This window comes from Phacochoerus africanus, chromosome 9 (genome assembly GCF_016906955.1).
Source record: "Phacochoerus africanus isolate WHEZ1 chromosome 9, ROS_Pafr_v1, whole genome shotgun sequence".
Classification (NCBI taxonomy): Eukaryota; Metazoa; Chordata; class Mammalia; order Artiodactyla; family Suidae; genus Phacochoerus; species Phacochoerus africanus.
Genome location: NC_062552.1, coordinates 99,322,819 through 99,338,314, shown reverse-complemented (window position 1 = coordinate 99,338,314; position 15,496 = coordinate 99,322,819). Strand labels below are relative to the sequence as shown.

Genomic DNA, 15,496 nt, shown 5'->3' with positions numbered 1-15,496 from the left:
GTTTTTGTCTAATATAGGAAGAGAAAATGTTAGTCTTTTGAGACATGTTTTTAGATAAGATTTAGAAATCTGGGCTGTTCCTTGTTGAAATATAGTTGTCATACAGTGTTATATTAGCTTCAGGTATACTACATAGTGTTTTTTTAAATTTTTTTTTTTTTGTATATGTAAAGCTGTATGAGATGTTTGTATATTTTGGAGATTAATCCCTTGTTGGTTGCTTTCTTTTGGTCTGTTTTAGAAATCAATATCAGGAGCTCCCTTGGTGGCTCAGTGGTTAACAAACCCAACTGGTATCCATGAGGTTGCAGGTTCGATCTCTGGCCTCACTCAGTGGGTTAAGGATCCAGTTTGCCGTGAGCTGTGGTGAAGTACTCAGGCGCGAGGCTCAAATCCTTCATTGCTGTGACTGTGGTATAGGCCGGCAGCTGTAGCTCAAATTCAATCCCTAGCCTGGGAACTTCCATATGCCTTGGATGTGGCCCTAAAAAGACAAAAAAAAAAAAAGTATCATACCCTAGGTCAACTAGATTTTTTCCTGTGTTTTATAGTTTAGCATTTTTCATTTAGATCTCTGATCCATTTTGAATTAATTTTTGTGAAGAGTGTAAATTCTGTATCAATTTTTTTGTGGCTGTCCAGTTGTTCCAGAATCATTTGTTAAAAAGACTATCTTTTCTCCATTATAGTGCCTTTGTTCTTTTGTCAAAGATCAGTTGACTATATTTATGTGGGTCTATTTGGGGGCTTTAAATCTTAGAATGAGTTTCTCAATATGCACAAAATAACTTGCTGGGATTTTGATTGGAATTGCTTTTTTTTTTTTTTTCTTTTTAGGACTGCGCTTGCAGCATATGGAGGTTCCCAGGCTAGGGGTCTAATCAGAGCTACAGTTAGTTGCTTATTAGTTTTTGGTGATTCTTTCGGATTTTCTTCATAGATGATTCTGTCATCTGTGAACAAAGACAGTTTTATTTTGTCCTTCTTAAACTGTATACCTTTGTTTCCTTTTCTTGTCTTTTTCCATTAATGAAGTTTTCCTAGTTAATGGTGTTTACTAGGAGTGGTGATATGGTGTTAAAAAGGAGTGGTGAGGGGAGACACCTTACCATGTTCTTGATTTTATCAGGAAGCTTTCTAGTTTTTCATAGTTAAGTAAGATGTTAGCTGTAGATTTTTGTAGCTATTCCCTATTAAGTTGAGGAAATTCCTCTCTATTCCTACTTTGCTGAGTTTTTATTATGAATGAGTCTTGGATTTTGCCATATGCCTTTTGTATATCTCTTGATATGAACATGTGATTTTTCTTTTAATCTGTTAATGTGATAGATTACATTAAATGATTTCCAAATGTTGAATCAGCCTTGCATACCTGAGATAAAGCTCACTTGGTTATGGTATATAATTCTTTTTATACACTGTTGGATTTGATTTGCTAGTATTTCTAGACACATTTTTCTTATCGATAGCTTCATTGGATCTCTCTTCATGGCATGCTGATGAAGTATTCAGTTAAAGCTTTGAAAAATAGTCTATATATTGGATGACAGCATTTAAGTCAAAAAAATTTTTCCCCCCTCTATAGGTCGAATTAGTTAAATCTAGCAAGATAGAATTTAAATTTTTTTTTGTCTTTTTAGGGCTATACTTGTGGCATATGGAGGTTCCCAGGTTAGGGATTGAATTGGAGCTGCAGCTGCAGCTGCAGGCCTATCCTACGCTACATACACAGCAATGGCAGATTCAACCCTCATCTGTGACCTACAGTGCAGCTTGTAGCAATGCCAAATCCTTTAACCCACTGAGTGAGGCCAGGGATCAAACCTGCATCCTCATGGATACCAGTTGGGCTCTTAACCTGCTCGAGCTAGGACAGGAACTCCAAGATTTTTTTCTTTTTCTTTTTTTTTTAGACATTCCCTTCAATAGAACCTGCGCCACAGCAGCAGTGCAAGCTGTAGCAGTGACAACGCCGGATCCTTAACCCACTGAGCCATAGAACTCCTATGTAAAGATTTTTTGAGAGTCATTTTAACGTGCACAGTTAATGGCAAAACTGCATGTTTTTTTAATCCCAGCTCTGTCACTTAGAAGCTTTGTAATCCTGAACAGGTCATTTGACCTCTCCATGTATCAGTTTCTTCATTGATAAAAGGAAGGTACTGATGGTACTTATTACATAAGGTGGTTATAATGTATAAAAGAAGTAATACATGTAAGTCATTTTTTTTTTGTCTTTTTAGGGCCACACCCACAGTATATGGAGGTTCCCAGGTGGCTAGGGGTTGAATCAGAGCTGTAGTTGCCAGCCTTTGCCACAGCCATAGCAACATGGGATCCAAGCCCCATTGGGGACCTACACCACAGCTCGTGGCAATGCCAGATCCTTACCACTGAGCAAGGCCAGGGCTGGAACCCACGTCCTCATGGATACTAGTGGGGTTTGTTAACCACTGAGCCTCAACGGGAACTCCTACATAAGTCATTTAAAACAGTAGCTGGCACATATTACGAGCTGATTAACTGTTACCTGTGATTATTATAAAGTTATGTACTTTGGTTCAAACAAACTCCTTTGTTTAGGATTTGAGTGCTGTAATTTGCACAACAGAGAAGGATTAGGTGTCTTAGTCTTTTACTGATTATAAAATAGGGGAGTGATAGTGGTACTTGGATAGGATAAATAAAAATCAATGTAGTTTAAAGGTCTAAAAGAATGGTTAATGGCCCTGATACTGCCTCTGCCAATTTCCCATTAAAATCATTTGAAGGAAAATAAAATTTTAATATTTCTGTTTTTGAGACTGATAGGAAAGCCCTTTGCCAGAATCTAAGAGAAATGTGTAATTACTTACAAAGTAGAGGGTCTAGATAGAGAAAAACCAACCTAAGTTTCTAGATTTTGGCTACAATTCAATGAAAGAAGAAAGATAAATGTTTCATGACTTTTTTCTGATAGTCTGTCCCTAGACCTGTAGACATAGCGTTGGCACCAGCTGGAAATTTAGGCTGCTCTTTCTCTCTCCTAGTGACTTTCAAAACTTAATTATTTATGTAAAAGGAAGCTTTTCGGTGAGACCTAAACTAAACACTTTATCTAATACTGCAAACTGTGTTCCTTCTCCATGACCCTTTTACTTCTGAACCCTTTTATCTTGATGAATTTTTTCTGTAACTTTTATCTTTTAACTAACTATATATTTTATTTAGGTGTATAGTTTGTCTCTCCCACATCTAGAATTTTAAGTCTCATGAATGAAAGCTTTTTTTACTGAAGCGCCTAGACAGTACCTGGTACAACGTAGAAACTCAGTAAATGTTTGCTGAATGAGTTGAATGAACAAAATCTCAGGCTGAAACCCAATAAATTATACTAATAAAAGCATAGCAGCTTTAATTCAAGTCAGGTCAGGGACTGGGAGTTCTGCCCTCTCCACCCTGTGGCATCTCTCTAAGTGGCATAGTTTGAAACTGTTTTACAAGTAATGATCTATGAGGTTGCTGGACTAGAGTTTGCCCATTTCATTTTATTCTTTTTTCTATTTCTAGAAATAGTAATTCCCAGAAAACAGCTGGGCCTCGGTGGGAGTGGTGGTAGATACATATACTTGGCTTCTGAAAGGCTCCTTTCTTATGGGAAATACGCTTTTAAACTATAATGCTATCTTACAACCAACCGTTGGTTCAGAGAGAATGCTGAGTACCACTGCATATGCCATCAATTCAGGATATGAGAAAACATTGTCATGCTAATGTTTTAGATACTAAACAAGACAAAATCAGCAAATAAAGATTAATAAAGATGAGATAAAACCCTAAAATATAAATAGAAACAAATGAACTTAACTGTGATTCAAATGAATAATGTAAACATGTTGAAGGGGGAAAGATAAGTAACCCAGGTAACATTTGAGCGGAGTACACTTTCAAACTCAATATAAAAAGTACTGTAAACAAATACATATAACAAACACTAGTTAGTAGACTGTTTTTGTAATGTTATGAATTGGCAATTTTGAAACTATTTTCTATTTTAGGATTGAACAAATAACTGTATTGAGGATAATGGGAGCAAGGTTCTTCATTGTTGGAGAAGGGAGTTTTATATAAATATATACAGAAGAGATGAGTTGAATAAACCCTATGATGTTTGGAGGTTAGGAACTCATGGTTGTTTATAGGGTTTTTGTTTTTCATGTTGTTGTTGTTGTTGTTTTTTCATTTTATGGCTGCACCTGCACATATGGAAATTCCTGGGCCACGGGTTGAATCTGAGCTGCAGCTGGAGCCTGCGCCACAGCCATGGCAAGACAGGATCCAAGCCACATCTGCAGCCTGTGCCACAGCTTATGGCAATGCCAGATCTTTAACCCTCTGAGCCAGGCCAGGGACTGAACCCACATCCTTACAGAGATGTCAGGTCCATACCCCACTGAGCCACAACAGAAACTCCCAAACTCATGGTTTTTAAACATTTACTTAAAGATAGAGAAGCATACATGTATGCATGTATATGCATACATACATTTCTCTTAGAGACATGTGTGTGTGTGTGTATATGCATGTATGTGTGTATGTATTTACAGCTTTGTTTGCTAACAGAAGCTGTTATAATGAACACACCTAACTTCAATATGTTGGTTCTTAAACCATTCTCCACTTGGAGGAAACCAGAGTTCCTTGGAGAAATGTCTGATCCCAGGAAAAACTAGACAGGGAAAAGTATAAGAAGAGCTAGAATGGGAGTTCCCGTCGTGGCGCAGTGGTTAACGAATCCGACTAGGAACCATGAGGTTGCGGGTTCGGTCCCTGCCCTTGCTCAGTGGGTTAAGGATCCGGCGTTGCCGTGAGCTGTGGTGTAGGTTGCAGACGCGGCTCGGATCCCGCGTTGCTGTGGCTCTGGCGTAGGCTGGTGGCTACAGCTCCGATTCAACCCCAGCCTGGGAACCTCCATATGCCGAGGGAGCGGCCCAAGAAATAGCAACAACAACAACAAAAGACAAAAAAAAAAAAAAAAGAAGAGCTAGAATGTATTATTGTTTTAGAAAGTAAGAAGTTTGTCAAAGAATGATGGGATATGTCAAAACAAACAAGAACCAGTTTAGAGAAGCAGCCACTGGCCAAATGCATAATGATAGTTATAGATTATAACCTATTGAAAAAATAGAAACCGTACAAATATAAGTATGTGAAGGAATAAATTACCAAGTTGGGGAGAAGGGAAGGTTCTTCCTTAAAATTACGAATTAGTGTAGAAGTGTTGAAATTAGAAAATGATCTCTTTGGAGTTCCCGTTGTGGCTCAGTGGAAATGAATCTGACTAATATCCATGACTGATATCCTGACCTTGCTTAGTGGGATAAGGATCCTGTGTTGCTGTGAGCTGTGGTGTAGGTTGAAGATTTGGCTCTCATCCTGCATTGCTGTGGCTGTGGTATAGGCCAGCGGCTACAGCTGATTTGACCCCTACCCACCACGGAACCTACATATGCCATGGGTGTGGCCCTAAAAGAAAAAAGAAGGTAATCTTTTTGGAACAATAAAAATAGTGCTTTTAGGAGTTCTCTTGTTGCTCAGTGGGTTAAGGATTTGGCATTGTCATTGCAGCCACTCAGGTCGCTTCAATGGTGTGGGTTTGATCCGTGGCCCAGGAACTTCTTCATGCCACAGATGTGGCTAAAAAAGAAAAAATAAAATTTTTTAAGTAGTACTTTGACACAAAAATCATCTGCAGGTGCCAAAACTATTGGATAAAAGTTTGATGAGGAATATGCTATTTATATATTCTCACGGTAGTTCCTAACAAGATGTTCACTTATTACAAAGAGGAAGACAGTAACTTTACAATGGAGAAACTTGGCAGATACTCCTCAACCAAGTGATGAAAGTTGACATCACTGGTAATAGAACCCACTCAGCCTCTTGCAGCTTTTGATATGATGTATTGAGATTACTTTGTGACATTCATACAAAAATGCATCTCCTGAATTTAAACGTGAGAGACTATCAGACAAACCTAAATTGAAGAACATTTTACAAAATAACTGGTCTGTATTCTTTTAAAATATCAGTCTTAAAAGACATAGAGTGAGAAACTGTTCCAGATGTTCGATTCTAAAAAGACATTACCGCTAAATGCAGTGCATTCTTCTGAATTGGATTCTGGAGTGGGGAAATCAGTAGCTTTAAAGCACATTTTAAAAGCAGTTAATGATATTTGAATGTGGACTGTAATTATATAATAGAAATTTTAACATTGATACAACACCAATTTGATTAGCTCTACTGTACTTAATCTAAGTGAATTTCTATATTCCTAGGAAAATACATGGAAATATCGAGGGCTAAGTGGTATAGTGTCCGCCACTCACTCTCACATGGTTCAGAAAAAAATGTATTAGGAAGAGAGAGAATGACAAAACAAAAGGGGTAAAATGTAAATAATTAGTGGTATTTGTAATTTTTTAACATAAAATTTTACCTGATAATTCCTCAATTAAAGTTTTTTCATATATTTGAGTTGTGATTGAACCAACTTGACATTATTGAATTTATAAAACTCATTAAAAAGAGAAATAGCAACAACAACAACAACAACAAAAAAGAGGAAAAAAAAAAAAGGGAGTTCCCGTCGTGGCGCAGTGGTTAACAAATCCGACTAGGAACCATGAGGTTGCGGGTTCGATCCCTGGCCTTGCTCAGTGGGCTAAGCCGTGAGCTGTGGTGTAGGTTGCAGACGTGGCTCGGATCCCTCGTTGCTGTGGCTCTGGCGTAGGCCGGTGGCTACAGCTCCGATTCAACCCCTAGCCTGGGAACCTCCATATGCTGCGGGAGCGGCCCAAGAAATAGCAACAACAACAACAAAAAAGAGAAAAAAAAAAAACTCATTAAAAAGGACAAAAAATTATTCTCATCATTTAAAGAAAGTAGAGCAGTGATGGAAATGCCAGTCAAGTAGAAAAACTCCAAATTGTTAAGATACAGAGGTACCTGCTTTTTCTTGTTTGGATTTCTGTCAAGGTTAGCACCTCATGTCTTTGTTCTTTTCCTTAAACATTTATAAAATAGGTACTTTAAGGATTTCCTGAACATTCCCTAAAAAACAAATAGGTTTTCTTTTTTTTTTTTGTCTTTTTTGTTGTTGTTATTGTTGTTGTTGCTGTTTCTTTGGGCCGCTCCCGTGGCATATGGAGGTTCCCAGGCTAGGGGTTGAATCAGAGCTGTAGCCACCGGCCTACGCCAGAGCCACAGCAACTCGGGATCCGAGCCGCGTCTGCAACCTACACCACAGCTCACGGCAACGCCGAATCCTTAACCCACTGAGCAAGGGCAGGGACCGAACCCGAAACCTCATGGTTCCTAGTCAGATTTGTTAACCACTGTGCCACGATGGGAACTCCCGAATAGGTTTTCTTTTAAAAGGTTCTTTGGGAGTTCCCGATGTGGAGCAGTGGAATCAGCAGCTTCCCAGTCTCTTCAGTCAGTCAGTTCAGTCAGTTCAAGCCCGGCACAGTGGGTTAAGGATCCAGCAATGCCGCAGATGCTCCTGGCTGGGAGCTCCATATGCCAAGGGGTGACCTGGGGGAAAAGTGCTTTGTAAAAATTAGATTGCCTTTGTTCCAGACAGATAATGTTACAAATTTATGAAGAAAATTTGAAGCTATTTTTGCAATTATTTTTTTAAAGGGAATATTTTGAAGGGTGGGAGTTTTTATATTAAATCTTTTGAGCTACAGTGAACACACATTTTAATAATTATTTTTATGTAACATGTCCTTTTAATAATAATATAGGAGTTCCTGTCGTGGCTCAGTGGTAATGAACTCAGCTAGAATCCATGAGGATGCGGGTTTGATCCCTGGCCTTGCTCAGTGGGTTAAGGATCCGGTGTTGCCATGAGCTGTGTTATAGGTTGCAGACATGGCCCAGATACTACATTGCTGTGGCTGTGGTGTAGGGCAGCAGCTACAGCTCGGATTTGACCCTTACCCTGGGAGGTGCACCCTAAAAAGACAAAAAATAATAGTAATTATTAATATAATCCATACTATTAGACTGATGACATTCATAAAAACTCACCTTGGTGATAGTATTAATGAGCTCTATAACAAAATTGTCCTGTAAGATTTTTGTATAATTCCTGTTTTTTCCTTTTTTAAAAAGATTTTTTTATTGTATTGCTAAAATCACCCCTTCAGAGAAATCTAACCTTATCACAAATAAATATATTATGGTAAATGCAGGTGTTGATAGAAATCTGGTTATTTACTGTAAAATTATTTTATTGAGGAGTTCCCGTTGTGGCACAGTGGTTAACGAATCTGACTAGGAACCATGAGGTTGAGGGTTCGGTCCCTGGCCTTGCTCAGTGGGTTAAGGATCCAGCATTGCCGTGAGCTGTGGTGTAGGTCGCGGACGCGGCTCGGATCCCGCGTTGCTGTGGCTCTGGCGTAGGCCAGTGGCTACAGCTCCGATTTGACCCCTAGCCTGGGAACCTCCATATACTGCAGGAGCGGCCCTAGAAAAGGCAAAAAGACCAAAAAAATAAAATTATTTTATTGAGATTCTAAAGACAGCAGTAATGACACTTTAACTTGTTTTAACTAGTAAAATGCCAGGTATAAATGGACACAATCACTCTTTATTGGTAACAGTAGTTCTACCCTACTTTGGTGACATGTATGTTTCTTTATGTTTTTCTCTTACAAAAATTCCTTCTGGAGCTCCCACTGTGGCACAGCAGGATTGGCTGTATCTTGGGAGCACTAGGATGTGGTTTCAATCCTGGCCCGGCATAGTTGAATAAGGATCCAGCATTGCTTTAGCTTAAGGTCAGGACTGTGGCTCAGATCTGATCCCTGGCCTGGGAACTCCATATGCTGCGGGGTGGCCAAAAATGGGGGAAAAAAAAAAAATTCCTTCCTACCAGTGCCAGGAATCACTTTTCCTTGAAATAGCTCTTCCTGTTTTGGGCCCCTTGAATACTACTAATCTTAGAAAGGATATGTGTAGAATGGGATTTGTGGGGGTTGTTGTCAACAAACAACTTTATCTTACCTGTTTGGCTCGCTTTCTGTACATATAGTTCTTCATTTTTCAGAGATCCAGTAATTTACCTCTAGGCATTTGACTTCTATCCAGGGAAGTTATTTATTATGAATTAGAGGAGATTGTGGTTCTCTGTTAGTGTGTGGCTCTTATAGTAGCTCTGATGACTTGGAGTGGTCATCCTTGTAATGTTTCCTGGGGGAAATTGTGAACCTTCTCTTTTGTGTACCTGGTTTTGTTTGGATTTACCATATATCAATGTAATGTAGCAATACTTATGTTACTAACAACAATTTTGTGAGATGTTTATTATTCTCATTTTACAGATGAGGAAACTGAGGCTTGGTGAAGTTACGAAACTTGTCCAAAGTCACACAGCTTGTAAAGGGCACAGCCAAGATTCAGAGCCAGGTCTGTCCAACTTCAAAACTCTTAATCATGGCCATGAGACTTTGAAATAGCTGTGAAGTATCAACCTATGTTAAATTGTATTGATATTGATATTGCTTAACTGTTATTTCTCTTACTGATAAATTACTTAATGGTGAGTTTTTTCATCCATAATAATTGCATGTATCTTTTAAATATTATGAAAAGAAGTATAATATAGTAATTGAGGGTCTGGGCTCTGGAGACAGCTACTTGGGCATGAATCCCTAAGGTTCTCTACTTAGTTGTGTGACATTGGAAAGTAACTCAGCTTTTCTGTACCTCAATTTTCCTATCTGTAAAATGGTGATAATATTATTGTCCACCTGAGAGGGTTGTTGTGAAGATAAATGATTTAATGTCTACAAAGCGTCTATAACAGTGCCAGATACACAAACTTTTTTTTTTAATTTTTATTTTATTTTTTTGTCTTTTTGAGGGCTGCACCCACGGAGGTTCCCAGGCTAGGGGTCTAATCGGAGCTGTAGCCCCTGGCCTACGCTACAGCCACAACAACGCCAAATCCAAGCCGCATCTGCAACCTACACCACAGCTCACAGCAATGTTGAATCCTTAACCCACTGATCGGGGCCAGGAATCGAACGCACAACCTCATAGTTCCTAGTCAGATTCGTTTTTGCTGCTCCACGACGGGAACTCCCACAGTAAACATTCAATCAATGTTACCTCTTAGTGTGATCATTTTCTAGCCACCAGTAAAGCAGATGATCATTACTTCTAATTCACTATTAGGAAATTTGGATAAAGCAAAGTTTAAGCAGTAATATATCACGAAACTTAAGTAAATCAAAATTAAATTTGAGGAAGTTAGACCTAAAGAAAATCATACATTTGATCAAGTTTAGGTCTATTGTAAAGCAGACTGGACAACTGCTTATAGGTCTTACATATACAAGGGTATTACATGTATAAGGATGACACATAGGTCCACTGGAGGTACCCTTTGAGCCCAATATGATTATTGTATTAGAAATGTGTTTCATCTGTTTTCCTCTTGTAAGTAGAATTTGTATTCAGAATAAGTTTTTACATTTTTAGGTGACTTTTAAGGAATATTTGCTTTTGGCAGTATTCATAGCTGATTATCAAGAACGAAAACATACATAAAATGTTGGCAACATTTCATCACTTGTAGGAGTGGTTATTAGAATTTAACATTATGGTGAATGTGGAATCTGACTGACCTTTGAACTCATGGGACCATAGCACATTTAACGAGAAATCAGCCATGTACTGATCATGTTCTCTTCATTCATACTTGTTCATTGTAGCTGTCAACATTCTGAAGTACCATAACAACTCTTGCTACAATTTTTTTTTTTTTTTTTGGTCTTCTTAGGGCCACACATGTGGCATATGGAAGATACCAGAGTAGAGATCGAATCAGAGCTGTAGCTGCTGGCCTACATAGCCACAGCAACGCAGGATCCAAGCTGTGTCTGCAACCAACACCACAGCTCACAGTAATGCCGGATCCTTAACCCACTGAGTGAGGCCAGGGATCGAACCTGCATCCTTATGGATGCTAGTCAGATTTGTTTCTGCTGAGCCACGACAGAAACTCCTATTGCTACAATTTAGTTAAAGTACATTACCTATAATTAGTGCCTAACAAGTTCATACAAATTGAAAAAATATCCATAAAAGGGAGTAATTTGGGTTAAGTTACATAAAAAAACTCAAAAGCTGTTATTAAAAAGCAGGATTTATACGAGTCCAAGATCTCGGTAGCTTTTAATCTACATGTGCATTTAATTTATTTTCTTTATTTTATGCTATTGAGCCTTTCTGTCCTTGAACATGATGTGTCTAGTTCTAGTTATCTAGATATTTAGATATTTAAAAATATATTTCAGGAGTTCCTGTCTTGGCGCAGTGGTTAACGAATCCGACTAGGAGCCATGAGGTTGCGGGTTCGATCCCTGGCCTTGCTCAGTGGGTTAAGGATCCGGCGTTGCCATGAGCTGTGGTATAGGTTGTAGATGCGGCTCGGATCCCGTAACAACAGCTCCGATTGGACCCCTAGCCTGGGAACCTCCATATGCCGGGAGTGCGGCCCTAGAAAAGGCAAAAAGACAAAAAAATAATCTTTCAGTAAAGTTTCTTTTTTTCCGTAAAGTTCTTTCAAATCTCTTAATTATTAGATACATTATTTCATGTTACTATTGTAAGTAGTATATTTTCTCATTTTTATTGGCTGATACAAGTTTCTTGGTATGTAGATCTGTTTAGCCTACCTTACTAAAGTATGATGATTGCAACTGTGTCTTCCTTTCCAGTGCTTACACTTTCTTTTTCTTGCTTTACTATGCTAATTAGGACTTCAAATGTAGTGTTCAATACAGTGTTAATAGTGGACATTCTTTTTTTCTTTTTTCTTTTGTGGCTGCCCCGTGGCATATGGAGCTCCTGGGCCAGGGATCAGATCTGATCCCATGCCACAGCTGCTGCAACGCTGGATCCTTTAGCCCACTGTACCAGGCCAGGGATTGAACTTTTGTCCTGGTGCTGAAGAACCACTGCCAATCCTGTTGTGCCATAGCAGGAACTCCAATAGTGGATATTCTTATATTGCACTTAGTTTTACAATGACATGCTCCTGATGTTTCACCATTAATAGTAATGTTTGCTATAGATATTTGATAGATATTCTGAGGTTTAAATACTTTTCTCTTGTTCTTTGGCTAAGATTTTGTATGTGTGTGAAAAATAAGTATTGGATTTTTATCAGATGCTTTTCTTACATTTATGAAGATGATTGTATGGTTGTCCTCCCTTATTCTGTTAGTGTGGTGAATGACATTTATTGATTTTCTAAAGTTGAATCACCATTGCATTGCTGGAATGAACCCAACTTAATCCTGATGGTCTTTTAAAAATTACATAGTTGGGTTTAATTTATTACTATTTTATTTAGAAGTTTTGCATGTGTTCACAGATGAAATTGGTCCTTAAATTTTATTTCTTATAGTATGTCCTTAATTTTAGTATCCTGATTATGCCAACCCCAGGAGTATGAGTGGAGAACAATCCCCCCTCTCCCTGAAAGGATTTACATAAGACTGGACTAATGTACTTTTTGAAAGTTTAGTTGAACTTCGGTTTGACTGTCTTTGCCTTATTTTGGCAGGGGGGAGAGGTGTGAGCCTAGTATTTTGTAGGGAAACATGTATTCAATTTTCTAAATAGTTTTATTGAGGATTTCTGTTTCTAGTTAATTCAGTTTACAGAAGGTTTTTTTTTTTTCCATTTTTTAGGAATCCATCCATTTTGTCTGAATTTTTTAAGTATTTGGCATAAAATTGTTTAAAATATTTTTTTGTCTTTTAAATTTCTGTTTTCTAAGTATTTAATCTCTTTTATTGCTGCTATTTTTGTACCTTCCCTTTTTTCCTTTATCAGTCTTGCTAGAGGTTTTATCTATTTTCTTAGTCTTATCAAAAAACCAGTGCTTGACTTTGATTTTCTATATTATATGTTTTAAATTTCATTAATTTATGACCTTTCTCCTTTCTTCATTTTTAAGGGAAAAGTAGAATCTAATATAAGGACACTGGGGTCTCTCCCAGTTTCCAAGGACAGGATTTCATTAGGCCTTAAGAACAGCTGGAACCAGAGGATATAATACTACTAGCACCTTACTTCTTTCTCTTTCCTTTATTAATCTATTTCTTTCTCTTTTGCTGTCAATTGGCTTTTTTCTTTTTTTTTCCTAATGGCTGCACCTGTGGTGTATTTAAATTCCCAGCCTAGGGTCAAGTTGGAACTGCAGCTTTCAGTGACGCCAGATCCCCAAACCATTGATCGAGGCCAGGGATCAAACCCTCATCCCTCATAGACAGTATGTAGGATTCTTAACCTGCTGAGCCTCAACAGTAACTCCATCAAATGGCTTTTCTAACTCTTCAGTTTATATGGTGAAAATGAGCCTGATATTTGATGTCAATTCCAATTTGGTATGTTCTTGATTCCTTTAGGGATTTCGGATTTTTCCATCTGGGTTACCTTCTTTCTTTTCTTTTCTTTTTCTTTTTTTTTCTTTGTCTTTTTAGGGCCGCACCTGCAGCATCTGGGGGTTCCCAGGCTAGGGGTCTAATTGGAGCTATAGCTACTGGCCTTCGCCACAGCCACAGAAACGCCAGATCTGAGCCACATCTGCGACCTACACCACAGCCCATGGCAACGCTGGATCCTTAACCCACTGAGCGAGGCAGGGAATCAAACCCACAACTTGATGGTTCCTAGTCAAATTCATTTCTGCTGCACCACGTCAGGAACTATGCCCCTTCTTTCTTTTTGAAACGATTTTTCTTTAGCATTTTTTTAAAATAGGATTTTATGTTGTAAAATTTTTGTCTGAAAGAGTCTTTATCGTCCTCATTCTTTTTTTTCCCCCTTTGGCCTTACTCACTGCATGCCAAAGTTCCCAAGCCAGGGATCGAACTGGTGCCATGGCAGTGACAATGCCAGATCCTTAACACACTGAGCCACCAGGAAACTCCATCATCCTCATCCTTGATAGATATTTCATTAGGTATGCAATTGTGGGGTAGCAGTTATTTTTGTAGCCATTGGAAGAAATAATTCCACTTTCTTCTGGTTTCTGTTGTTGCTATTGATAAATCAGCTGCCAAATAATTGTTTAAGTGAATCTGTCTCCCCCCTCCCCTTTTTTACAGCTGGCTGCTTTTGAGCTCTGTTTTTTAGTTTTTTGACTTTTCATATGTTGTACCTAGGTATAAATTTGTTTTTATTTATCCTGTGTGAGATTTTAAATGTGAACTGCTATTGTCCCTGGAAAAAATATTTTTGTGTATTCTTTGAGGCCTAAGAAGGAAATGCTTTGCTTCAAGAAGATTTACCATTGATTTTTTTTTCTCATTTTTTTTGGCCACATATGTAAGTTCTCAGGCCATGGATTGAGTCCGAGCTGCATCTATGATCTACACTATAGCTGGGGCAATGCCAGATCCTTAACCCACTGCTGGGAATCGAACTGGCAGCACCACAGAGACAAGCTGTATCATTAACCCAGTGGGCCACAGTGGGAACTCTACCTTTGCTTTTTTCCCCCAGATACTACAGTTTGGTGACTAAATTCATACTTTGAGGTTTTGGACTACCCAAATGAAGTGAGTTTCAGTTGCAGTTATGTGTGTGGGCTTACTTGTCTTTACAGTCTCTTAGGAATCCTTGTTCTCTTCTGCAACAGGAAGGCAGATTTCTTTGTAGTCCTTTGGAGATCCCATGTGGGAATGCGTAGACTGGGTTTACTTCTGGTTTACTCTTTTCCTGAAGATGAAACTTTTGGTGGGGGTCCCAGCTTTATGAAGAAAGGGTCTTCTAATAGATTTTTTCCATGTTGGGTAGGTCTTGGACTTTGACTTCTGTTCTTTGCCAGGATATAGTCAAAATCGAAACAATAAAATTAGGCAGATGTTTACAGGACAAAAACAGTTTTTTCATGCCACTTATCTCTCTTGAGTTTGTGCTTTCTCATAGATTTTGTACTGGTTATTTCTTTACTATCTTGTAAGCTCTTTGGTGTTTTAATATTTTTTGAAATAAAATTTTATCCATCACTTTTACTTGTTTTCAGTGAGAGAATTGGATGAATTTTCTAGCCTAATATGTTACTGGAAGTGGTATTTTATTCTAATTTTTTTTTGGCTTTTTTGTATTTCTGATTCCTTCAGATAGATGTTTAATTCACTGATTATTAGCCTGTTTTCTTTTCTTTTCTTTTTTTGTCTTTTTGCCGTTTTCTAGGGCCACTCCCTCGGCATATGGAGATTCCCAGGCTAGGGGTCTAATCGGAGCTGTAGCCGTCAGCCTACACCACAGCCGAAGCAACTCAGGATCCGATCTGTGTCTGTGACCTACACCACAGCTCACGGCAACACCAGATCCTTGACAGACTGAGCAAAGCCAGGGATCAAACCCACAACCTCATGGTTCCTAGTCAGATTCATTAACCTCTGCGCCACGACAAGAACTC

The 15,496-nt window shown here is 38.5% G+C and overlaps 1 protein-coding gene across 8 annotated transcripts in view; it reads left to right on the top strand.

The window, feature by feature from the left end:
* The window catches only part of NUMB (NUMB endocytic adaptor protein), a 181,877-nt gene that overhangs the window by 78,816 nt on the left and 87,565 nt on the right, over positions 1–15,496 (top strand). For 6 of the 8 annotated variants that reach the window (XM_047797733.1, XM_047797741.1, XM_047797735.1 and 3 more), the window contains exon 3: positions 9,375–9,459. The exons of the other annotated variants lie outside the window; for them this stretch is intronic. The gene's annotated coding sequence lies outside the window, so the exon portion shown is untranslated. The remainder of the gene's footprint in view (positions 1–9,374; positions 9,460–15,496) is intronic. 8 annotated transcript variants of the gene reach the window in all.